The 26,140-nt window shown below is 37.5% G+C and overlaps 1 protein-coding gene across 1 annotated transcript in view; it reads left to right on the top strand.

Annotated features, from left to right (window-relative positions):
• Positions 1-1,173: 1,173 nt before the first annotated feature.
• Cntn5 (contactin 5) overlaps positions 1,174-26,140 on the top strand; it is a 1,200,756-nt gene continuing 1,175,789 nt past the window's right edge. Inside the window, exons 1-2 of the mRNA XM_026779314.1 lie at positions 1,174-1,206; positions 1,713-1,822. The gene's annotated coding sequence lies outside the window, so the exon portion shown is untranslated. The remainder of the gene's footprint in view (positions 1,207-1,712; positions 1,823-26,140) is intronic.

Genomic DNA, 26,140 nt, shown 5'->3' with positions numbered 1-26,140 from the left:
TTTTTTCCCCTAACCAACAGCCTGCTGTAGGCATGAGGCCAGCAAAGCAGAGAAACCGCCCAGAAAACTTGACTCTTTCCAACAACTGCTCAGTCAACACATAAGGAAAATAACCCAATTACGGAAAGCAGGAACAAGAAAATAAAAAGTATGGAAGGGTAGAGAAGCATTAAATACGAACACATAGAATTGTCTTTACTGTGAGAAAGAAGCCAGCCTAGATCCTGAGGGGAGCCATGCAAAGCAGCCTTGGTGTTTGCACAGCGTGAGAAGAGCCAAGGACCAGGAAAACGACTAATTTTAATTACCAGGAAAGCTGTAGCAACGGGAGGAGAGAGCTCCAATAGTATCTGGCTTCCAGCTACAGTCTCTGCGTGCCTTGCCAATTACAGCCTTCCGTAGCCCACTGAGGGCCAAAGCCGCACACAGAGGAACCATCCCCCTGAATGCAGGGCTGGACTGGACTCACACACGTGTGAACAGCGTGCACCCCTTGGTACAGATGCAGCCCATGGCTCCTGCGGAGTTCCGAGTGTAGTCAGGCTGACAGAGAAGAGAGTGTGTGTGATTTCCAACCTTGTCACGTACAGGTGCAAGCCACATGGAGTTGGAGGCAAAATGCATGTAACAGAATTTATTTCATAAATACTCGATTACCACCAGACACATGAAACTGGAGCACTCAAAGGCAGGGAAAGTCCAGAAATCAGCAGATCAATGACACTAAAACTGCCACACCGGATTTACTACCTGGACTATTTTTCCAGCTATGGGCATTGTGAAAGAAAATTTCAGAAAACAAAACAAAAATAAAACAAACAAACAAACAAGAGCCAAATATGTTATTTCCTTGACTGTTCCAGAACTCAGTGTAAGCCACCACTGCCACCACCCCACCATTAATGACAAGCGATAAATCCCAAGCCCAGCGCCCTTAGAGGGAATTAGCATGTATTCACAAAAGAGAATTGCCTACCAGTTAGAACCAAACCACACTCTCCCAAGTGCCAGTTCCCTTCTGGAGCCTACATAGGTGCGTGCCCGGGTCTGAGCCTCCTGTGTCTGAGCTATCAGCACAGCCTGGTTATCAGCAGGGACAGCAACAGACCAAGGGAGGAAGGGACCTAGAGTCTGCCAGCTCCAGTGCATCCTTCAACCAGCACGTTCGCTGTCACTGGTGAACGTGAAGCACCCAGAAGTGGACAGGTAGGGGTAAACAGCCTTTCTCACTTTGGAGAGAAGGTGTGGGGGGATGGTACCGGTTGGCCAGTGATGTGAGTGGAGTACCACGTATAAAAGAAAGAAATCCAAAGCCCTGCTTGAGGCACACAGTCTTTTACAGGCAGGGACATGCTAAATGAGCCTTTGCAGCGCGAGGCAGCGAGGCGCCTGGCGACGGTGACAGCGCTGAGCGGGAGGGGCGCGGGCCGCTCCTGGAGGGACCCAGCCAGTCAGGGCGCGCGGTGCGGGGCGCGTGGACGCATTGGAGCATCCGCGCGAGCCCCGAGCAGCAGCGGGAGGAGGCGCCCACCTGCACCTGCCTGCATTTTCCAACTCCTCCGCCCCGTGCAACAACCGTCAGCCAAGTGCCATTAAAGCCTGTGGCCAGGAGGATGCCTCACCTGGGTCCCCTATGCTGGGAGAGGCAGGGCAAGCCGGAGGAGAATTCCCAGTGAAGGACTCAGAACTCTGAGATTTCTGTTCTGCCACAGGCTGAGGAGCAAAGAAGGAACTACTCCATCTGCGCTGCACCCAGGGCAGGAGGATGGGAGAACGGGATTGAGAGTTCCCGATATGGACAGAGGCAGCTGGGATCTCATTGGTAAGTAGCTGGCATTCCTTTGCTGGTGACTACTCCCTGCGATGGTGCACTTCGGTTCCCAGGCACTTAGGGTTTTTGACACAGACGCTTCAGCAAAGCCATCCTTTCTTGCTGTCGCCAGAGGTAAAAAATGTCTAATGATGCTTGTTTAAAGACGGGAAGACAGTATTTTTCTCTGCTGGGATTTTATATTGAAAAGTTGAAGCAAGTATTTGTGTGTGTCATAAGGCCACCCGAAACAAGAGGAAAAAAATAGAAGCAAGTAAATTTAGGGATAGCAAATGCTAGGATGGATAAGAGTGATTTTTACTAAAGCAATACAATATTTAAGGAAAAAAGAAATAATAGGATGGGGTTTTCGGGTCATGGCTGAGCATCTATCTCACAGACTGAGCAATCTAAGAATAGAGACGGAATCTAGCGGTGCTGTTAACTTGTTAAAATTCAGTAAAGATTCGAGCAGAGTTCTGCAAAGTTTGGGAACTGGGAAAACAAAACAGTGCCTTGAATTACGCTGAGTTATTTTTCCCAATGCGCTATACATAGATGTGTTTACTGAATACATGTTCCAAATTCTGACTTTTATTGGAAAACAGGGAGAGAATGTTAGTTTAAATGTCTGTGACCGTGATAGCCAGTGATCTGAGGACTGCTCTGACAACTAAAAATGTTAGGTCAATTAAATTGTTTTGTTCCAAAAGAATAAAAATCCACTAATATTTCAGGATAATTTTATGTAAACTTAGCACGAGGCAGGAAATTTGGTATGGTAATCTTAGGGCAGTTTTGCAAGTATTCTCTGTGTACGGCTTCCCCCACATTCAGTTCATATGCTTTTTCTGAAGAGAAGTCACTTAGGTAACTCATCTCTCTGCTCTGGTTCTGAATCTTAGCCTTGAAAAAGAAGAATGAACACAGTAGCAAACCTTAAAATAGCAGTGTCATAAAAATGAAACCATGAGAGTTACGCTAACAAAATGTTGTAAATATAATTGGTTGTTATTGGGTTGCAGCCCAGCTACTGAATTACCTTTGCATGTCACAGTGGGCTACACGGACTGCATCCTGACTAATACTAAGACTAAACTGAAGCTAAGACATGAAGAAATGCTTGCCAAGTGTCAGCAGCCAGTGATGAACAGTTCACCTATGGTTCTTCCCACAATTTCTCACTTAATGGGGAAAGTATTTGAAGATCTTCGCAGGCACAAACCCCAAGTCTTAAGCTTGGCAGGCATGTTTCCACTAATTAGACGATAAACACACTAAATGTCCTCAAAGGAATAGATTTTAAAAAGCGATTAAAATAGTGAATGTGTAATATTAAAAAGTCAATCGAATCTAGTTGTAGAAAAAGCACATTTCAGAGTCAAAATTTAAAACAATATATGTAATATGGAAAAAAACTGAATTATTTCAGCTGGAATGCCAGATGACAGTGGAAGAGGTTGTATCACCAATGGAATATTTAATTTAAAGGTTAAGGTTTGGAGACAAATGTTGAGGTACCTCTTAATGTTACCTAAAACTTATGAAAACTAACAGAGCAAAATACAGTTTTTACACCTGTCTTTGTTCCACTGCAACTAAATAGAAAGTTAAAATACTTACAAGTTTAAAAATGAAAATTATTTTGATGATTAAACTAAATGCTAAACTTTTAGTTGGAGCTTCGGCGTCATTAGAAAGCTTTTGAAAAAGTATGTGGAAAGAGTTGTGGAATTTTTAAATGGATGCCTGATACACCTGAATATTTCTCAAGATTTGTGAAACTGCTTTGACCATTAGAGGGCCTGAAACCTAGTAGGTACTGGGCAGTAAGAGAAAAAAGCTTAACTTTTACAACTATAACCTGTTTATTCATTCAATGTCATAAACTAGTTGTGCATCGAAATGTAATTAAACTCACACTTTAATTCAATAAAAGCATAAAGGATGGACTCATTTGCTGATATCCATTTCTTTAAGTGTCCTTTTACTTGACTATTTGTGAAACCTGTGCTACCTTCAAGGTAGCAGGTAAGGGTATGGTTTGCTGGGCAGGCTGACTTAACAGTCAGGACCAGAGGGTGTCATTGAAGGGCAGAGTGCTTGTCAGAATCAGACACTAACTGAGTGCTGTGTTGGCAAAGGCACCATGGACTGTTCTTTACTTGCTCATAAAATAAAAGGTTCGTTTTTGTAAAGATTAAAATAAAATCACAAGTTGTCTACTTATGTTACTCTGAGATTGACTTTGATATATAAATGTCAGGAATGCTAAACACATTTGATAACAGATGTAAAGCCTTGTCTTCAAAAATTCTATTCTAACATTTTAACAAAGATGAGCTATTTAAGCGATTACAATTTACTTCATCCACATCATCACACCTACCTGACTACCTATTATTTTTATTACCTATGAAATTTATGTTAATGCTTTGGAAGATTGACATTAGGTTTCTCTTAAAAGACATATATGCATTAATGTGTTTAGATTCTCTAATTCTGACATAAAGAGCTCATGTATATGGCTGTCTGCAGTGAGCCAGTTTTCTTGCTGAGATGATGATGTTTCCTAGACAGTGTGAAGGCTCAGTTAAGATCTCCATGAACTTTTAGGCTCTTTAGGGCAGGAGAGAAACTGGTTGGATGCTCAGAGCTGTCACATTCCTGCAGGTCTGTTTCCTGAGCCCTTGCGATGATCGATAACTACATTAGAAGCTGGTTCACTTTAAAAAGTAATGAAGTTTCTAAAACTCCTTAACACTTAAATGTGGACTATAAACTTTTCTAATCTCCCTGCTCTTTAAGAGTATTGAATATTTCTATGTATGTAATTAGTAGGTTATGATAAATAGGCTATACTATTTTTTCAATTACTTTGAAACTAAATTTTTTGATAAATGGCTTGCATTAGAAGTCAATAAAATATACTGTTTCAATGCAATAGCTATTAAGATAATTTTAAATGGCTTTAGTTTATATAGATTCACTATTTAAAAAGTCATGGCTTATAATTAAATTATCTGATCAAAATTATTTTTCCTGAGTTAAAGTCATTGAACTTGCTTTTCTAAAACTATTTATAAAACTTAGATTCTTTTACTCTCTACTTTCTTATTGCCTATCTTAAATGTAGGTGATTTTTACCACTATTGATTCCATGACTTAAAAAGCAAAGTGTGTGAGCATATGCTCTGAAGCACGATGCAGCCTAAGTCTGCCGGTGAAGCCCTTCTGCCCTGTTCAGAAAGGCAAGCATCTGGCCAGAGATCAGGAGTTCCTCTCTCCCCACCACAGGCAATGGCACTCTTCACAACCTGGTAAACAGTGGTGTCAATGTGCCATCCACTGCCATCTTTATAAATTGTGTGTTTCTTAATCTCAGATTGCTTTGATCACTGCCTTATTTTAACCAGGTACAAATAAAGGTTCACTGGGCAACATTGAGTACATAGTTATGAAGCTTATGTTAAAATCAGTACAGTAATTCCTTCAAAATCCATAATGATCAGAAGAACCCAGCAGCCTGGGTTGCCAGTTTTTAAAATTTTTCAATAGTCTATTAAGAAATTGACAACACCCTGTATTCCAAAGATGCCAGGTGTGGTTCCAAATAGCTCAAGATGGACAGACCAAAGAGTTCAGGTCTGTTTAGAAGTGCAGCAGCCAGTTTGTGTGAGTGAGTGTGTGTGTGTGTGTGTGTGTGTGTGTGTGTGTGTGTGTGTGTGTGATGTTTATACTAACACAGATTGGTAATCCCTTTTCAAGTTGAGAGCCTGCTTCTGTCTCTGTTATGATGGGGATTTGTGAAGTTTATCTGAGTTATTGGCAGCTGGATTTGGGACCAGAATGCAAATAAAAGTGATACAATTATCAGCCACAAAAAAGTTGTTTCCTAACTAATAGATATAAAAATCTTATTACATATACAAGAAATGATAGGAGAATAGAAATCCTCTGGTCTTATTATCTTTGTATGTGCTAAGTACCTAGAAGGAGGTGTTATCTTTCACTCCCATCCTTAGTAACTGCAGCATAAAAGGTTTTGGAAGAGAACTCTTGCTAATAACATCACTGGTCAAGGTGGATCAAAGTATTACTACTGTGATATTCATAATATTAGTAGAAATACTCAGTAGGAGTTTACACAGCAGATGTGATTTCTTGACAAGATCTAGAAGTGCCTCCTCATTTCCCATAATGTCCCTAATCACTGCACATTTAGTATGTGTTATCACAGGTGTTGACAGGGACTAAGTGATAAATGGGCAATTTCATGAGAAATTTACTTTCCAATTTATCAAATTTCATCTATAGCTTTGCAGATATTGAGCTTCCCATTTACAAGTACGTTTTAACTAAAAAGACATCCTTCTTTAAATTAAACCAAATGTAAACATAACAGTAAGAGAATGCAGGTGATCTGTTTGAACTTAACTAAGATCTCCCATGCAGTTTAATACAAGAATTCCCTTTCAATAATGCCGTACTGGCTGAGACACTATTGTACCTCAGACTTTGACATTACAGAATTATGCACAAACTTCCTGCTGGTTAAATTAATATTGATGAGAAGACATAGTAGGTGATGATAGTAATTTTAAGACTAATTCTTATATTGGTAGAAAATCATTTTTGTTTAGTTAGCATTTCATCTTCATTCAATGTTATATGGTTCATTGGGCCACAGAACTGATATAAGTGTCCAAGCTACCTCTGAAAACTTATAAAACATCCCATGTTTCAATCCCACAGGTTTTCCTTTTGAATTATTTAATTATTTTGAAATATAATTCTTCAAATTCTTTACCAAATTAGCTTCGCTACATTTCCTATGGTCCTACAAAATATGGAGACACTTATTAGTGATTATATTATTTTATTGTTTAATGTTTTCAGCTAGAAATACTTCAGTTGACAGCTCTAGAAGGGATCCAGAGCTGGTGTCTTCACATCCTAAGACAGTGTGTTTTAAATTGTCCTTAGGCTTATATCAATGGCCCTGTCCTAAAGACAAAGTTTGGATGGTGGTTATATTAGTCGATGCTAAATTGGCTTTTTTCTTAAACACGGACAAATATTTTGAGTCTCTGAGAGAACAGAAAAATGTGACAGAAAAATGCCATTAAGTCTTGGAAGGTTGCATACATAACTCCTTTTTCCCCATGTCCGTCATAACGATTAATTAATAGAGACACAAAAAAGTGAAGTGTTAACTTACAGGGATAAGAAAGATGTAGTTAGGAAAATTTGTAATTTCTATGTCTTCTTCAGATTCCAAAGCATGTTGTAGCATTAAATTAGATTAGCATGTAGTGATTGTACTTCCATTGTTTTCATTGATTACCTGACAAATGTTGGCCTTTGAGATTTGAAGGGTTCGCATGTAATATATTTGAAATTAACAGAGAGGGAAATGCTGGGACCAATGACGAAAGGAGGATCTTCCCAGCTTTCATCAGCAAACTTGAGAGACATTCCACAGTCGTCTCATGAAAAAGGATTCCTTGAAATTCTATCTAAGGAAATTGAGAAGGATTTAGAATAATAAACGCTCGACATGTAACTTAATGACCCAAAAATTGGTGGGAAATGGGAGTGAGAAAATTTCAGTGTATTTTCAATTTTTAGTTAAGTTTTTGAAATCATACTGTTATTGGAGGGAGTATTTGATAGCAAATCAGAAAACATATCTTTGAAAATATTATTTGCATATGAGTTTTAAAATTCAACTGTCAAGTTGCATATAAATTGTGGGTTTTACTATTATAGTGTTAAAAAGGTAAAAAAACGAATCTGTAATATATTTAGTTGTTATCTGAAGCAAAGTTCTTCTGTGGTCATCTGAATAATAGAAACTATTTTAGAATGAATATATATGCTAAAACATTTCAGTGCAAAGAAGATGTCAGTTCTATTACTTACTAGATTTTCTCATATATTATTATTTTAATGATGACTTGTACTGAATCTTTCATATTTAAATTGTGACAAATTTGTATATGTGTCAATAAGAATTCATTCAAATTTTAAGGATTTCTTTCCTTTAAGTATGCAATATTAGAGGTTCACAACCTAAGTGTATTATAGAAGAGGTAAAAGGGTTTGGTTGGAATGATTTATCTCCCCTAAGCCTGGGATTTTTAGCTCTATGCCGGTATTTCCTGTAGAAATTACAAAACAACCTCCAGATTCAATGACTGAGCAATCCTTGACATTCATTGAATTATTAATTTATTTGGAGGCTCATTTTCCTAAAACATGTTTCAATTCTTTCAGTCATCTTAGTAAAAGGGTGCCTACTTGAGATTTACGACCAGTCTTTGAAGTTTGATAATATCAAAGTCTGCAATAATAATCTTATGCTAAAATGTCTGGCTGTTATTCATCTGCTCTTCGCATTTTAGGGATTGTTGTCCCTATGCAATGCACTGGGTGAGAGTCCTGGAAAGCTCGAAAGTAGATTCTGAAGTAATTACTTTCATGGGCTGTTGTGTTAGGCTGCCGCTCAAAGTAAAAATTAAAGGATAAAGAGTGGATAAAGAACAAAGTGGGAGTGAATCCACACACCAATATATACTGCCACGAGAACTTTCTGCTGTGCTCTCTGGAGGTTTGCTGTGGTTTTTTTCCACAGAATCCTCCCAGGTTGGCCTACTTCATGTGTGCCCTGGCTCTGTGCTTGCTCTATTTATTTCCCAGAGTCTAAGATATTTTACTACTAAGTTGTTCTAAGATCTACTTAACCAACATAAATGAGTGGGATGGCATAGAAGATTCAGAATTTAAATTTTGGAGTTTTGTCTCAATTATAGTGTATATAGCTGTATAATTTAAATCCATGAAACATTATTGTCTTTACTGTCACATAACAATAGCAGTGGCCATTGGGTTCTGATAATATATATCAAAACTTAATTTTAAATAATAAAATAAGAATTTTAGGATTACTAACAGTAATCATATCCATAGCATATCACTGTAGTATATCTATAGCAATTTTTTGCTATTGTTTTTGTTTTTCAGGACAGGGTTTCTCTGTAGCTTTGGAGCCTGTCTTGGAACTAGCTCTTGAAGACCAAGTTGGCCTCAAACTAGAGATCCACCTGCTTCTGCCTCCTGAGTGCTGGGATTAAAGGCGTGCGCCACCACCCTGCTACTATAGCAAAATTTTATGACTAGTTTGATTCTCATTCTATCACAAAGTCTTAAGCTCTTAAACTATGAAATAAATTCTGTTTTTCTTAGGTTTTGATAGCATGATCACTGTGGAAGGGAAGGTCAAAAATCTTTTAAGCATTAGTATCAATTAATTGTTGACTCTATGATCATTTATTCAAATAATTCACATGAATTTCTTTCAAACTTAGTACTATGTGTGACGCTATTTGCCTTTGGAGACTGAAAAAAGTGGGATTTGATTATGGTCTTAAACAGAGAAGGAAAAACATCCAAAATAAAACAGTGTAATAACAAAATCAAGAATGCATGCTAGTAGGATTGAAATATAGCTCAATTTATTTGCCTAGCACACATGAAACTATGTGTTCTGTTCTCAGCACCAAATATGCATGGAATGGAGGTGCACTCCTGTGAGCCCATAACTTGAGGTGTGAAGGCAGAATTCAGGTTGATTCTTAGTTATATAAAATGTGTTGTGGCAGTTTGGGATTCAGGAATAAAAGAGAAATAGAGAAGGGGAGAGAAAGGAAAAGAAGGAAGGATGCGATTGGGGTAGAGGATGGGGAGGGGAGGAAGGAAAAGAAACTACACTAGCCGACATAGCTCTGAAACTATTGTATACTGTAGATATTGTAGAAACAGAACTGTCCCTTGTGAGGTGGTTTGAACTGTCTTTTCAAATAGAATTATGAAGACTTGAACATCTTGTAATTTTAGCCAAAGATTTGCTTTCGATTGGGAAAAACTCCAAAGGCGTTACAGTGGGGAAATCTTATAAACGCTTGGGGCTTCTCTCAGTGAAGGAATAGGGAGCTTTAAAGTGGCAACCAGAGGAACGGGACTTTGTTCTGAGTTAAGTGGATAAAATCTTTCTCAACAAGATTTGGCATTTCATAAAAAGTTATTGTCCCTTGTATAAATTGGGTGTACACTTCCTTTGTTTCCCTCTGCTTATGAGTCCCTTAGAAAGTGAAAATAAGTGAATCTGAAGAACTCAGGTTTTGCTCCAGTGTCATTCTTGGTGTGAAGGTCCTGAGGAAGGAGTGAACTGAAAGACACAACTGCGTTTAACAGTAGCGTGAACTCAGCCTGACCTATACAAGAGAAATGCAGTGTGGTTGGTGTGCTCACAGAGAGCTTCTGGTTTTGTTAGGTTCCTGTTTGAAGCTGTTAGAACTGCTTCCCACTGTGTTTCTCTTAGTGACACAAAAACTTCCTCCATTTTCCAGAAGGATTATCATAACCTACTATCCACAGTAAGAAGGAAATGAAACAAAAAAAAACTCTTCAGAAAGGATCCAACTTACCATCAAACTTAGAAAAATACATTTGGAGGGCTGTGTAAAGATTTGGAGATGATTTCTTTTTTATCTGGAAGCAAACATACATACAAGTTCAAGGTTTTAGCTTAGAATTTTAAGAAGTAAAACCATGATTTTAATTCTACCTAAATATACATTGATATTAGCATTTTAGTTTTCTGAAGATAAAATCTTTTACTAGGTCACTGTTGTATCACCTACAATGGCCAGTAATAACTATATGTCCTTGTTTCTCATTGGATGACTTTATTTGCACCGACTGAGTGTCACTGTCTCTTTTTGGATGGTTTTTGTTTTGCTGTTTTCACTGTGAAGAAATGAAGTCTTAGTGCTCTTTCCCAGTATTGTTACATCACAGAATCTAATTTTGAAGTCAAGGCAGATTGTTTTGAATACTGTGTGACAGCAAAATGATGCAGATTACACTCATGCGTCCAACCATTGCCTTCTTCCATTTTGTTATGAGCTTTACTACTTTAAAAGTAATCTTATAAAGTGTCTTTTAATTATTTTTTATTTTTAAGGTTATAGTACAGTTAAAACATTTCTCCCTTTCTCTTTTTCCCTGCCAACCCTCCCACACATCACTTCCAACTTTCCTTCAAATTCATAGCCTTTTCTTTCATTAGCTGTTTCTGCATATCTATATAAGTATGTATATACAATGGAATACAAGGCAGATTGGCTAACACAAATTTAAACTACATTTTTATATGGTGAAATAGTTGCTTAATTTTAAAGCAAATCTAGAATTTTAATTTGAGTACAAATACATTTTATAAAGTTTTTTTTCTACAAGTGATAATCAAATATATTGCTATGCTGAGTTTGTTTGGTCTTGGCTTTGTCTTGATGACTTTGGCAATAAGAGTTTTAAAGCAAATATATTTTATTATTTGTTTGGTAAGTCCCATGCTACTTTAAGTGGCGTATCATATCTAAAAAACCAATCAGTCTCTTCATCAAATATTTACTAACTAATCTATTATAGAATTTAATACAGAAAGAAGTAGTAGAAACAAATAATAACAGTCCCCTAACAACTGTGATAAAATGTTATAGGGTATGTAAATGTTCAAACAAAAATGGAAGTAAAATCAAGAAATTCAAATAAGAGAAAAACTTCAGAAAGGCAATTGCATTGTTTCCAGTGCGGATTCAGCAAGTATTTCTATGGTGAGCTATTAAAAATGTCCTCTTAGTGATAGTTCATCAGAAACAGAGCTGCATTGCTAAATGGATTTGTCTTATGAGAAAAAAATTAAAGATACAAATATGTCATTTATTCTTTTCTGGGTCAAGCATTCAAACCGATATGTTCAAAACAGGCATAGCATTTCTGAGACGGTACCCATGCAGAGGAAGGGTGTGCCGTGTTATTGTCTTTCACACTTTTTTGACTGCAGAAACTCTATATGACGACTGCTTCCACATAACAAGACACAAAAGATTTTTTTTTAATTAAGAAAAAGTCTGGCTCATTTCTAAAATGAATTATCATCTTGAAATGTTAATTTCTTGCTGATGACTAGTGATTGAATAGGGCAAATTTCTCTTTCATCTGAAGGAATGACATTATTAGGTACAGTTCTATCATTTTATCTCAAATACTCCAGGAGAAATCAGTTTTGTACATGGAGAAATGAAAAAAATCTCTATAAATCCATGCCTCTTCTCAGTTTCTTTTCTCAAATGAAAAATGATACAGATATCATTTTCAAGGATGGTTCACAGAAAGGTAATATTTCATAGATTTGCTTTGCAGAAACAAAAATGAATCATAACAAACTTTTCTTCTAATGTTTCACTTCTGATGGTTTAAGTGAAGGAGAAGAATTGCTTCAGTAGGATCCAGGCTATTTCCTGTTAGTCGTGAGTGATCTGCCACATTGCAGGTGTTGCAAATTTGAATATCACATGGCACAGTGTCTCTCAAAGAAGATGCTTGAATGAATGAATAGTATTTTTTTATATCTCCTTTTACCTTAATTTTATAAAATTGACAAGGATTGTCTTAAAAGCTAATGAAATATACTGTGTTGTGTGTATTTATTTATTCAAGTATCTGTCAACAGATACTTCATAGTCCTGTATATTATTAACTGTCGCCATGACCGGGAGGAGCATGAAAAAGCAGTCAACTTTTCCTGAGAGTGGTTTCCTTTAGGGAGATACTTATTTAGAAAGGGAAAGCTTGAGTCATGTGATACTCTTGTTTCAATGTCTTGATTGTCTTCTGTTGAATTTTCAGTCCTGGGGACATGAACTGACGTTTCCTAAGTTAGTGTATTTGGACTTATTTTTTTCTTCCCTTTGCCAAAGCCTTGCATTGCTTATGCAGTACATCTGTGACATCTTAGCACACATCTAGTACCAAAACATCATGATTTCAATTCATTTTTCCAGATCATAACTGCTGCTAATTATGTTCTTATATGTCTGCTGTCCCTTATATCATTTTGAGGGGGGGGGGGCAGAACTTTTGATTGCTTTGTATTCTGTGTAATTTGTAATTGTGCTATTGAGTTGTATAAGTTCTAAATCTTATTCAACTTGAAGAGAGAGATGGAGTTTTTAACACTGTGGATGAAGACAAAGTTTGTTAAGATAATAAACTAAAGCAGATGCAGAAAGGAAAATATTTTGTCACCTACATGATATGTGAGATGCTTTTTAAAAAACTCAAAATCATAGGAACAAAGTAGGATGAGCAAGTGCTGGGTAACTGGCAGAATAAACATTGGGTGGGATCTGCTCAGCTGGCAATCAGCTGGCGAGGCAGTTGCTGTATGGACCTGAGGACCTAGGGTCTGTCCTGGAGCCCACATAAAGGTGGAAGGAAATGCTGAAGCTACAGTTACTCTCTGAATTTCACTTGAGCTCACAGACATAACACACAAAAATTAATAACAGACAAATTATTTTTTTAAAGGAGAACATGAAAAAGTGGAAATCAGAGGATGGAGAAGGATGAGAGTAAAGATTCATGAGGATTTCATGAGTACTATAGAGGAAGCATAATTTTATGGTCTGGAAATCTATCGTGTAAGTAGATAGAGAAAAGACACCAGTTAATGGTCAAGTTTATTTGCATATATATATGCATATACATGAAATATTTTACCATCTTTTTCTTTATCTCTCTATATGTATAATAAAATGAATAAAACCTTTTTGTCATCACCGTCAAGAACAAAGTATACAATGAAAGCCAAATCTTACCATTAACTTATTGCCCAGTCTCACCTTTCTGACATTGGTCATTTCCTTCACACTTTTATACATTCATTCTTCCAAATGTTACACGTTTATTGTTTTTGGGTATCTGCATAATGGTTGAACTATATCTGTGTACACATAGACTATTCCATGGTAAGTCTATAATGCCTTATAAACCCCTCCATGGAATTATCGATAAATTCAATCCCACATATGCAAACAAATATATGTGAAGTGAAAACGCATATGTGAATTTTTAGTTACATTTAGTTAGAGCTGAGAGTGGCACCTAGGTCAATGAGAACTTTTATTTGAAAGTTTGATTTCACTGTCAAATTTCCCTACACAGATAAAACTAGTAAGATTTCCTTTGTCAGTATGTTGGTGCATGTGCCTTCCCAGTGCGTTATCCAGCTTCCTCTGTGTTCCAAGAGACAACAGAAAAAGTATCTTGTATTATTCTAATTTATGTTAATATCATGAACATCTTTTCTGTCTGAGCTTAGTGTTTGTGTCCATTCTCAAGTTTAACATTGTGAGAGTTATATCTTTTCCCTATTCATTTACTTGATAATAGAAACAAGAAGAGGAATAAAGCAAGAAGTCAATTGAAAAGGTTTGAGCCCCCACCAAATTTACTAAGAAACAAAATACATGCCTGTGATGAGCCCAATACATATGCATATCAATGTGGATGAAAGAGTCAGTGCAGGAAGAGCCAAAAGGAGAGCGCTCAGCCTGGTTAGGAAGAAGGCTAACCTTTTCCCTGTGTTCAGCCAAGCTTCCAATGGCCTCTCCTCTCAGCAGGTGCAGGGATCCTTCACTGGAAACTCCTCCAGTCTGCCTTTTGCTCTGCTCTCATCATCTTAGGCTGCTTCTGTTTTTCTGCTTGACAAACTTTAATGATTCCTTCTGCTTAGGACAGCATTCCCCATCTGCGTGGACCTGTTTAAGAGCCACACAGGAATAATTTAGGAACCCCTGGCTTATTTATGCTTACCATGGCTGCAATGAAACACCATGACCAAAAGCAACTCCGTAAAGAAAGGGTTTATTTCAATTACACTTTCAGGTAACTGAGGGAAGTCAGGAAAGGAATTCAAAAAGGGCAGGGACAGCAGGCAGGAGCCATGGAGGGGTGCTGCTTTGTGCTCATCTTGGCTTACTCAGTCTTCTTTGTTATAAAACCCAGAACAACCAGGGCAGGGATAGTGCCTCCCACAATGGGCTAGGCCCTCCCCCATCAATAACTAATTCTGAAAATGACCTACAGGCTTATCTACATGCCTGTTTTATGGAGCTCTTCTCAGATAATTCCGACTTGTATCAAATTGATATGCCACTCAGACTGCCAGGAACCATGAGCATTTTGTCTTTCAGATTGAACTACATGAAACTTTCTTTATATTTTCCAAATTTTCACATTTGTTGACAATATTTGTTCTCCCTGACCTGATTCTCTCAATGTCTCAGTAAGCAAATAAAAATGGAAATTAAAGAATTTCTTTTCTACCAAGAATGTTGGTTAGTTTTACAAATTGTTTTGCATAGTATTTATACTGAAGTCTTCACACAACACATATTGCATATTGTAATCCCCCAAATACATCAACATTAATAACCTCTAAATGTGAGAAAACTATTCTTGTTATAGCATGACCCAGAATAATTCTCAGTAAGCATTCTTGTATGTGTTGTATGTTGTCTTTGACTTAAAAATATCAATAATATGAGTAATTCTGTGATTTATCTTTTCCTACTTGTGAAACTGCAGTAATATATATTTCTGAAAACTAGGCTAACACTTCTTTAAAAAATACTTGGGGATATCTAAATTTTAGTAAAAATTCATGTTCTTTTTTTAAAATGCTACTAAACATCACATTTAATCTATCAGATAGCAAAATTACTAGTGACATAGGAGAAAACTGAGTAGATGTGACCTACTTCTTTACAAATTAATTTTAGACAACTATTCTTTCAGAGTTTGGTTTAAAAGATATTTAAATCAAGTATGACTACAATGTTATAAACACGTTTTCTTTCTTGCCTCTATTCTGACAAAATATGATCCAGCAATTCAATGTCTCAAGTTCATGAATAGAGAATAGTCATAAACAATAAAGAAGAAGAAAAGGGAGAGACAGAAAGAGAAAAAGAGAGAGATCTGTCAGAGAAACTGGTTATAGTAACCTCAGAGGAATATCAAAGTCCCGTTTGAGTTCACTGATCGATCGTCTTCATGCCTGGGAGCCTGCTCTTAAACCTTTTCTTAGTGTTCTGCATTTTTTCTCTCTGCCTTACTGAGCAAATCTCTTAGGCAGTCCCTCTGGATAAAAAGCTCGGTGTTATCAACAGGGAGGACTGCTGCACTGGAGAGAGTCGGCGCTCTACGTTCTTATTTTTCTATCACTATAGATGCTTAGAAGGCCAGGCATTTGTCACGTTGTTTCTGCCTCAATAAAAACACTAACAGCTAAAACTCTAAATTCTGTTATTCATCGCATTCTTTTTGCCTCAGTAAAAACACTAACAGCAAAAGTGAAATCAAAGACCATGACTTTCTTTGAGGATCAAGGGAGAACAGAAAGTTTTAAGATGTCAGACACAAAATCATCAGCCACTGTTGCATACTTCCGGCGTCACCGCATTAAAACTGCCTTCTCACTGTCATTTTCTAGCGAGGATGCAGAAGCCCTAAAGAAACTGTTGTTTCTGCGTCTTTGGTCTTTGTGTTGAGAAGCAGATATTCTAATGTAGTCTGTAGTGCCCAAGTGAAAGAAATGCTTTTCCATGTCCCAAAATGTCTAAGAGGCAGTTTCAGGGAAGTGTGTGGGGAGCAGGAAAAGATCTCAGCTATAAGCTGCTTGCTGCAAGAGCTTCAGAACCCGGGTTCAGCGACCAGGACCCACATAAGTCAGAGCATCGTTTGTACAATCAAAATGCTGGGGAGAAGAAGAGGGGCAGGTCACTGAAGCTCACTGGCCAATCAAATTAGACAAATTAGGAAGCTCCCCTCACAGTAAGACAGTGTTTCTCAAAAAAAATAAGGTATACTGCTATTGAGGAAGACACAAATATTGATCTCTGAACTCCACTTGCCTACATTGTATATTCTTACAACCCTTTTGGGTTCACACATACACACATATATGAATACAAGTGCCATGATAAGAAAGAATGGTTGGCTTCACCCAGTATCACAGAAACAGATTTTTAAAACTTGAAATGAATTTTATGGATTCACTTAACTTGCTCCACCATTTTGGGTGGTCGGAAATTGAGGGGTGGCTTGTTGGGTGGCAGACAGTATGTTCTGCTCAGTTTTATTCTCACACGGCTGTGATGACCAGATAAGAACTCTCACATAGATATTTGCTCAATAGAACAGAAGATGAGAATCAGGCGAGGCTGAGATGATCAGATAAGAACTATCACCTAAGTATTTTCCCAATAGAACAGAGACGGGATGAGAATCGGGAAGCTTGACGCTATTTTATCAAGTTGCTACTTACAAGGAAGAAGGTGTTGGAGAAAATGGTAAAGGTGTTGCAGGACGAAACAAATTCTGACAGTATAACTACCTCAGCGACAGAAGTAAAGCAGGTTCCTTCTGCATTCACACCTGCATCCAAATACCACAACAACTCATGAAGACTTACAGCCACAAGGAAAAACTATTGTAGCAAGGTTCATCCAAAAAAACTATATAGAATTTATTTTATAAATATATGTCAAGTCACTCAGGTTCGAAGTGAAATTTCACCATCTCATCAGTATTTGCCCATCTAATATTTTTATTTCTCTACTGAAAGTGAGACATATGAACACAGAGAGAAACTTTGTAATTTAAACATGGTACTCATTATCAATTTTGAAATGATTAACCAAAATAAGAATGTAAATACATTCTGAGGTATTTTAATATACACAAAACCAAAAAGGTTTGCTGTCAAAACTAACAGCTAATATTTAATTATTGGAAATATCTATTTCATAGACTTTTATAACACTGCCTTCTGCTCATGCATATTACATTAGTAAAATAAGTTTGTCATGCACTTATCAAAATTAAGAAATGTAAATCGTGATATTGATCCTATAATTTTATCTGAGAGAAAAAGTGAACACCACCAAATATACTTGTACAGTGATTCTTGTAAAATGGGACATTTGATTACAATGAAAAATGTACATAGCATTTGGGCATAAAAGAGATAAATAACTTACAGTCCTTACATAGCTCCAAAGACCAGAAATACAAAGCCACACCAATTTACAACAATTTATACAGGAAATGCTACTCAATTCATCCAGGGTCTGAGTCATTAAAATTGCTAGTCTTCAAGGAGCTGAGACTTTACCTTAACAATCAAGCCGTAGGTTTAAAACAGCTGTGGACACATTGAGACTTGTTAAAAGCACTAAATTGTATACACAGGTACTCTTTTTTTTACATTTGAAATATTGCAACTGTCACAAATATTTTCTTACAAATATTCACATTTTAACAAGTTGTTCAAAATTGTTTGGCCCACTGGAGGTGGAAAACAAGATATATTTTCTCAATGTGTCAAGTTTTGTTTTATGTATTTAACATATTTCAAACTGTGCAGTGAAAGTAATTTTTATGAGAAATAGAACAGTTCATATAAACTGAAACTAAAGCAAAATGAGCTAGGTCGTGAACATATATAACTCCAAAATTAATATAATTTCAGATGGGTTACTTAACATCAGTTTGGAATTTCTTCCCTTTTATTAGCATTTTGTCTAGAAGGCTTCATGGTCAGTGCACAAACTTGTATTAATACGGTAATAAATCAAGCCATGATATCAGGTTACAGACAATTTTGAAGGTCATTCCAAACACTGAATTACTGGAATGGCTCTGAAAGTTTTCCTAAATAGGCTCTGTCCCTCTAAATAACATAAGGCAGAGGAAGAGTATCAAAGGGAGGGGATGAATTGTGCTGACATCATATGGCATGGTACTAAACACTTAAAACAAAATAATAGGCATGTTTACCAAATAAATGCTTGCAAATTGACTCCTTAGGGTGTGTCCTATGTGTGTGTTACTGTATTCTCAGTAAGCTATAATGCCTGTGTGAAGCCCCAGTTTTCAATTCTCTGGTAAGACCCACCCTGCATCTTCTGTTTGGCGAATCAGTATCTAAGAGCAGGCCCCTGTAATACTCAGCATCTGTGAGATAACACATTCAAGCTGCCAGGCCGCCTTAGCCTTATTCCTCAGGGAAAGGTGAGTGTGTTATCCACCCTTTCTGCAGCCCCACAATGCAGGACAATCAGAGGAGCAGGGAGTCAAGTCAAAGCCGGAACTCAGTTTATTACTGTGAGCATCAGCTTACATATGTTGACATCGTGTGATGTGGGGGTACACACACATATGAGAGACAGTCGAGCCCTCCCTCTGGCTGGAGGGGCATCTGCCTAGATTTTGCTGTCTCATACCCCCTCGGTAGCTTTGAGACTATCTTTCAAACTTGAGCCAGGCTTTTCTCTGGTCTACAGGCCCTGAGATAATTTTGGCCCAACAACAATAAATGAGCATTTAGTTTCGTCTTAAGCTCATGTCTCACGTGTTCTCTGTTAGGAAAACTAGGCGTGGCTCACACACTGCATAAAATGTGTTCATTAAACAGGTTTGGGTCAAATAGTCCATATTAAACAATACCCTTCTGAAAAATCCTGCTAATTTTGTCGAGATGGCTAGCGATTTTAAATGTTTGTTGCAGCTTCTGCTGTTAATCCATACAAGGTCTCTCACCTACAGATGATTGCAAATGCGTAATATGCAGTGTATTGTTAGTGGGGACCAGTAGAGCTTGCTGTTGAGAACACTAGGGTTGAAAGCAAATCACTGTTCATGTCCATAGGAACAACTTATATTATCCCCAATTCACATCTCTCAAAATATGAGTTTCTCTTAAAGTGAAGTTTATTTGTGAAGTTAACTTAAGCAGGGGCATATGACTCAATGGTGGTAGCTGACTTAGCTGCATTCACAAATCCGCCTGGCCTAAAGAAAGAAAGAAAAGAGGAGAGCCAATTTCCAAATATCAGATTTTAACAGAAATCTTATATTACCCATCGAAATGTGACGGAATTGAATCTGTTCTCCTTTGCTAACTGGTACGCATGGACAGCCTGTCTCCTCCATCTGGAAGCCATTATAGGAACAAGCAGAACCGAGGTACCACTGCAGAATGAAACTTCATGAAATAAGGATTTACATTCATCTACCAGATAAAGACTGGCAGAGGGAAAAAGGATGCACATCCCTAATAACAGGATGACTGTGTCCCAGTCAGTGCAAATGCCCTGGCCCCTGCTGCCAACTGTATGAGTAAGGCTGATGGAGAAAGACTGGATGTTGAAGTCTCTACAGATTTGGCCAAAGTTTCTTATGACTCAGATCACTTTCATTTTCTTTGCTTTGCATTTTAGAAAGATTTAAGTCTTGATTGTACTATTTCTAATTTGATTTCTAAATGTCCAGTGAGTTACAGTGAATTCATTTTTGTGTAACCACTTTTTTGTTTCTACAAAGTAGCCTTTAATTTAAATCTTGTAAGTGGGAAATCTTGATGCATCACCATGCCGCCAGTAGACATATCTTCAGAGAGTGGGACTGCCTCTCTAATTCTCCAGCTCTGACAATTACTCCCAAACATCTCCCTATGAAGCGTGCTGGCTGACACTTCATCATAAGGAAAAAGCAGGAAATGAGAACGTGAGCAACATGAACCTTTTAAATAACATCATATGAAAGACCACAGGAATGTGCTAACTTTTATAGTTAAAGAAATAAAAAGGAAAAAGCAAAAGATATATTTCTAATGGGTTTATTATTTGACGTATGAGCTTTTCAAATGCAATGTGGAAGAAGGCTTTATACTTTTATTCATATAACACAAACACTGCTGTTATTCACAGGAAGTAACTCTTCAATATCAGTTAATATTTCAAGCAAAAATCAAATAATTCCACATTAAACAAAAATTCATATTTAATATAATTTACACTTCACATTTTGTGCTTGTGTGAGCATGTGTATATGTGTGTTTTATCTGTGTGTATGTATGTGTTTTTGAGAAAGCATATGTGTGAAGGTTAGGGACAGCATGAATAAACAAAACTTTCTATGTGTGAGTTCTGGGACTCGAACTCAGCTATTTGAGTCTTTCAGCAAATGTTTGTACCAGCTAAGCCATCTCACTGGCCTAGGATGCTGATTCCTCATTGAAGGAAGAAGTCTTCATGGTGTGTATGTCCAAATATTTAGTGGAAAATTAACTCTTTAATGATAACCTAATTTATTTTGAATCATTGATGTTGTTCCTTTTGGAGACTACAGCTCCCAGCATTCCCCTGGACTACGGATACATTTCTCCCAGACACCCTTGCGTTCCCCATTAAAAGCGAGGGTCACCTCAAGTCTCGCTCTCTCCCCCTCTTTCCTCTCGTCTCTTCACACCTGTCCCTTCCATTAAATGCACCCCTCCATTAAAGTGCACCCACGTGGTACTGTCGCGTGTCTGTGTCTCCTTCCTAACCCTGCACCACCATGTGTCTCGCGTTCTGTCTCCACGCTCTGACCCTGCAGAAAGAATAACATTTTTCCACCCTCTGACCCCTCAGAAAGAATAACATTTTTGGTGAGTCACGGCACCATTTGTTATTCTTTAAAAACGATCCCAGAGCGGGCTGGCGGAAACAAGAGGCTATGGCTTCCCACCAGCTGGAGGGCACGCGCCATGCGGGTGGTGGCCACAGGTAACAAACACATAAACACAGGAAATAGCCATAAGTATTTATTAAGGAAGAGGGAGAGAGAAAGAGAGAAGAGATAAAAGGAGAGAAAAGAGATAAAAGGGGAGAGAGAGAAAAATGCGTACGCACATCAAGAAGCAGAAAAGGAAGGGGCCAAGATGGCGGCGGGCAGGTCAGAGGTAATGGGAGTGGGTGTGGCTTGTCCCTTAAAGCGACAGGAAAGCACAGCAATTGGTCATGTAGTTAATACTGTAAGTACATTTCCTGTTTAGAAATAAAAAGGTTTCTGGCTTCTTAGTATTTGGAAATTTTCTTTTCACTTCCCTGATAAGAGTAGCAATGGATATTTTCTCTTATTTACATGATATCCAGTGTATCTAGAACATGTTTACTCCTCTAAATATTCATTGCTTATAGCCTACAACAATCATGCATGTGCATATTAATATCTTGTACATGTTTATACATGTGTTCATATGCAATGGTATAATTCCTTCAAATATTCACATGTATCTCACATGGACACTGATGTCACACACATGTAGATAAGTAATAAATAATCTTTTGTAAAGCTTATACCAAAGAATATGATGGGTTAACATAGCCAATGTAATTATAAAAGACTGAAATTAGAACGAGTGTCTAGAATATAACAGGTTTGTGGTTCAGTGTTTCAGCTTTTATGAGAAGATGTTTTAGAGGCTATGTATTTTTTGCATCTCTTCGTTTCTACTAATTACACTCAGGATGTCCTGAAACAACAGTGTTTCAGGAAGGCATTTCTAACAGTGCAGCTGTGTTCAATACCTCGATGGCATCAGTAGCACTGGTTTTCAGAGCAAGGAAACAAATAACTCAATCATTAATGGCACATGGATATTTCTCCCTTTTGATTTGTGCAAGGTTTTCACTATGTATAACTAGTGCAGCCACTAGAGTTCCGTCTGCAAATATGGCACTCATTACAACAGTCAGCACATGATTCATAAACTTCCCTGTGGTGATTTCATTTAGGATGCCAAAAATCACTAAGGGGAGTTCCATTACAAGAAACAAGCTTGGCTTATTTTTGCAAATTTATTTTACTTCCACACTCAACAGCAGGTATTGATTGCCCACTGTGTTGAGAGCCTTGTACTGGGTATTGTGCGGAAATCATTGCACAGGAAATAAAATATTTCCTCTGAGAATTGAGTATGTATCATTTAATGAGAGGAAATGGAAAACTTTACAGCAATGATTAGGCATTGGTTAAACCCACTCATTAGTCTTTTTTGTTATCTTTATTCACTTAGGTTTACTATGTGCTAACCTTTTGTTTATTGAACCATCTGAGTTTTCAAAATTATGCCAAGGTGCTTATGATTTCAATGCATACCGTCCACAAGCAGGCTGCAGGGAATGATATTCAGAACACTAGGAAAGGAATGCTTCACTGGGAAGAGTGATAGGTGAGCAGAGCAGCGAAAGTTAGCTGCTGACTCTGGTATCAAAGAAAGACTCATTCAGGAGAGAAAAGATAATAAACAAAGGTTCTGAGTTTGGACAGAGTGATGTCAAACTTGTGATATTGAAATTAGCACTTGTGATATTGAGAGGCCATCAACCATGGGTATATGTGATTATTATTTGATTATATAAATAGAACTATACTATTGCATGCTAGGCATACACATATAAGGAGAGGAATAAGAAATATTTAATATGAGTAGATAAAATTGGGTGAAAGTCTTCAACAAAATGTTCGAGTAAGGGTGTTTAATGGATCAGAGCATTTTGAACAGAATATTAAAGCCACCCTTGAAACATGCCTCTGCTTTACCGACGTCAAGAGAGAATGTGGGTGGAGAAAGGAACATCTGAGAAATGAGAGTGACAGTGCCAGGTTGTGAAATCAGGGAATAGTGCCTTACTCAGTAAGATGAAACAACTTTGTACTTCATTCTTTAATTCTTCCAATCTACCCATAGAGCTATAAAATAACTCATCGTTTCTAACTCTTCAATCTAATTACAAATGACATGCCATAGTTTCAGAAACTCTAAATTAGAGCAATAGAGTTGAATCACTAGGTAAAAGATCTTGCCACATACTCTGACATCTGAGTTCAACTTCTAGAGCCCATGATAGGAGGATAAGAACCCCCAAATTTGTCTTCTAATCTTCAACACACACACACATTCCAATAAATTTGAAAACAAAATTACAAATTATATCTCTTCTAAATCCATGTTGTGTGCTCAGTAATAGCCCAACCAGGGAGCAGAACGTACCAGATGCTCTGCTCTGCTTTCTGATGACCCCCTTTCCCCATCTCCTGCTTACAATGTCCGTTACAGCCCATGCTGCCATGGGAAATTACTTTTAATTTGCAAAACCAAGTGTAATACAAATTATCTGTGATATTACATTCCCTATTCTTTGCATTACAATTCCATAAAGGGAAAGCTGCAATCATTTCTGCTTAGAATTTTCCAGAAATTATTGCCTGAAAAACTAAAAGACCTATTTCATTGAACCCACATATCTGTAGATTAAAATTAAGTTCAACCTATTTTCAGAGGACAGAAATTATAAAAACACCAAAAAAGATTCTGTCAAATGTACATTTCTTTCCCTAAGTCCACGTCAGTTCTTTTAGGACAAGGGAAGTCTACTATCCTCTCCTGAGAGGTCTCTCTGCACTTTTCTCCTGTATTAGCTGGGCAACTGAGGCTTCCAGAAAGTTGACAACTTTATATATACTTGGAATTATTCACACATCATACAAATAAAAGTAATAAAATATTTAAAATAATTTATGAAAAGATAAGACATTAGGCTTAAGGTATAATTTTGGAGCCTCTAAGCAAAACCTTTAACTTTCCACATTTTTATTTGCCCTAGTCAAGGAATATTTTAAAGAAAATTTATGGACCAGGGACTTCTTTATCCAACTGAAGTGTAGAAATTACTGTCTGCTTGCTAAATTTATTTTATTGTACCTTCAGATAAATAATATTTCTACATGTAAAGTCTCTTAAAATTCCCACTGCCACTCTTTTTTATCCTTGTAAAAGTATATTTGGGCTAAGGTAAAATATGGTAAAAGCACTAAGTGTACAGCTCAGTTATAGAGTTCTTGCCTAGTGTGCACAAGGTGTGTGGTTTGATTTCCAGCACCAGCAAAAAGAAAAAATAAAATAACAGTCAAATTAGGCTAGAGAGATAGGTCATTGGTAACAGGTTTGCACAGCTCTTTCAGAGGACCTGAGTTCAGATCCTACTACACATGTCAGGTCACAACTTCCTCTGTCTCCAACTTCAGAAGATATGATGTCCCCTTTTGACCTCCTTGATGTCCCACAGTCATGTGCATATACCCGCATGTAGCCAAGAATACACATAATTTTTTTTAAAAAAATGATAAAAGATTAAATAAAAACATAAAGAGAGAGAGAGAGAGAGAGAGAGAGAGAGAGAGAGAATACTGGAGCAAAAGCATAAAGAACAACAGGCACTGAATGAAGTGAGTGAAGCTACAGCTGTCTGAAGTCTTAACAGCATTGTTGGATCTCTTCTATGATCCTGAAAATCTGCAGAGTCCTTTATTTGGTTGTTCCTTTAGAACTTTCAAATACATCGGTGATTCTGTACTTGATTTAAAAGATCATCTCTACAAGAGTTGGATTTTTAGAGGAACAGCAACATCTGAAAAACCGACTTGATGCAAGGAATGTGGTAAATTCCACCTGGTAAAGTCAGATTTAGTAATTAACTTGCAAGGTCCTGTGGCTGCTTTATCTTTATTTCCACTTCTAAGGAATAAAGAAAATCTATAATTACCCATACTTTTGTTAATAATAAAGTGCCTCCCTACTAAGACAAAGACTTTAAAGGTAGTCAACCGTGCGTTGAGCTTCAGTGCTTGAAAACTTGCCTAAGCATGCACAGGGACCCAGATTCAACTTCAGTGAGAAAAACGAAACACAGGATCATCAAAGTAGAAAAGAAAAAAGTGCAAACAAGCATTTGAGAAATTCTGCAAAGGTAGAGAGACCTTAAGATAAGATTCATTCCATCTTGACAGTCACAGGCCCCAAATGGAGGTCCAAATGGACATCACAGTTAAGATATTTTGAAAGAAAATTTTAGAGTAAGGAATACTTTCATAATATAGTTGAATATTTTTTTTCTAAAAATAAGTACTTTAGTAACCTTAGCACTATAACTACATACTTCATCATTTAGCAAGTGTTAATATATTATTTCTTTACTGTTAGGTAATTTCATGCATGAATATATTGTGTTTTGATCAGATCAACCCTCTTTCCTCTCCTGCAATTACTCTCCTGTCTCTTCAGCATTACTTTCGCTTCCAACATAGTGTGCTCTTTTTCTAAATTTCTGTTCACTTAGTGCTGCCTGCATATACATGGTTATATGTACTGGAGCATGGGTAGCCTCTCAGGGGATAAATACCAGAAGAACTCCTCTCTCTCCAAAGCTGCCAGTTAACAACAGCTCCTCATCTAGTCTTCAGTCTCAGTGTATTGTAGTAATTGGGGCAGCGGGGCCCCAGCACCCCTGCCGCACCCCGGCCGCCTGCCCGGCTAGCTTATGCCCGAAATAACAACACACAAACTGTATTCATTTAATCATTGCTTGACTCTTTAGCACTAGCCCTTTTCTCGGCTAACTCTCGCACCTGGACTAGCCCATTTCTAATCATCTGTGTGTAGCACCCCAAGGTGCGCTTACCGGAAAGATTCTAGCCTACGTCCATCCTGGGTCGGAGCTTCATTGCGTGTGCCTCAGAGAGCAGAGCTCT

This window comes from Microtus ochrogaster, chromosome 5 (genome assembly GCF_000317375.1).
Source record: "Microtus ochrogaster isolate Prairie Vole_2 chromosome 5, MicOch1.0, whole genome shotgun sequence".
NCBI lineage: Eukaryota > Metazoa > Chordata > Mammalia > Rodentia > Cricetidae > Microtus > Microtus ochrogaster.
The sequence above is the reverse complement of the archived record's forward strand: the minus strand, read 5'-3'. Positions and strand labels throughout refer to the sequence as shown.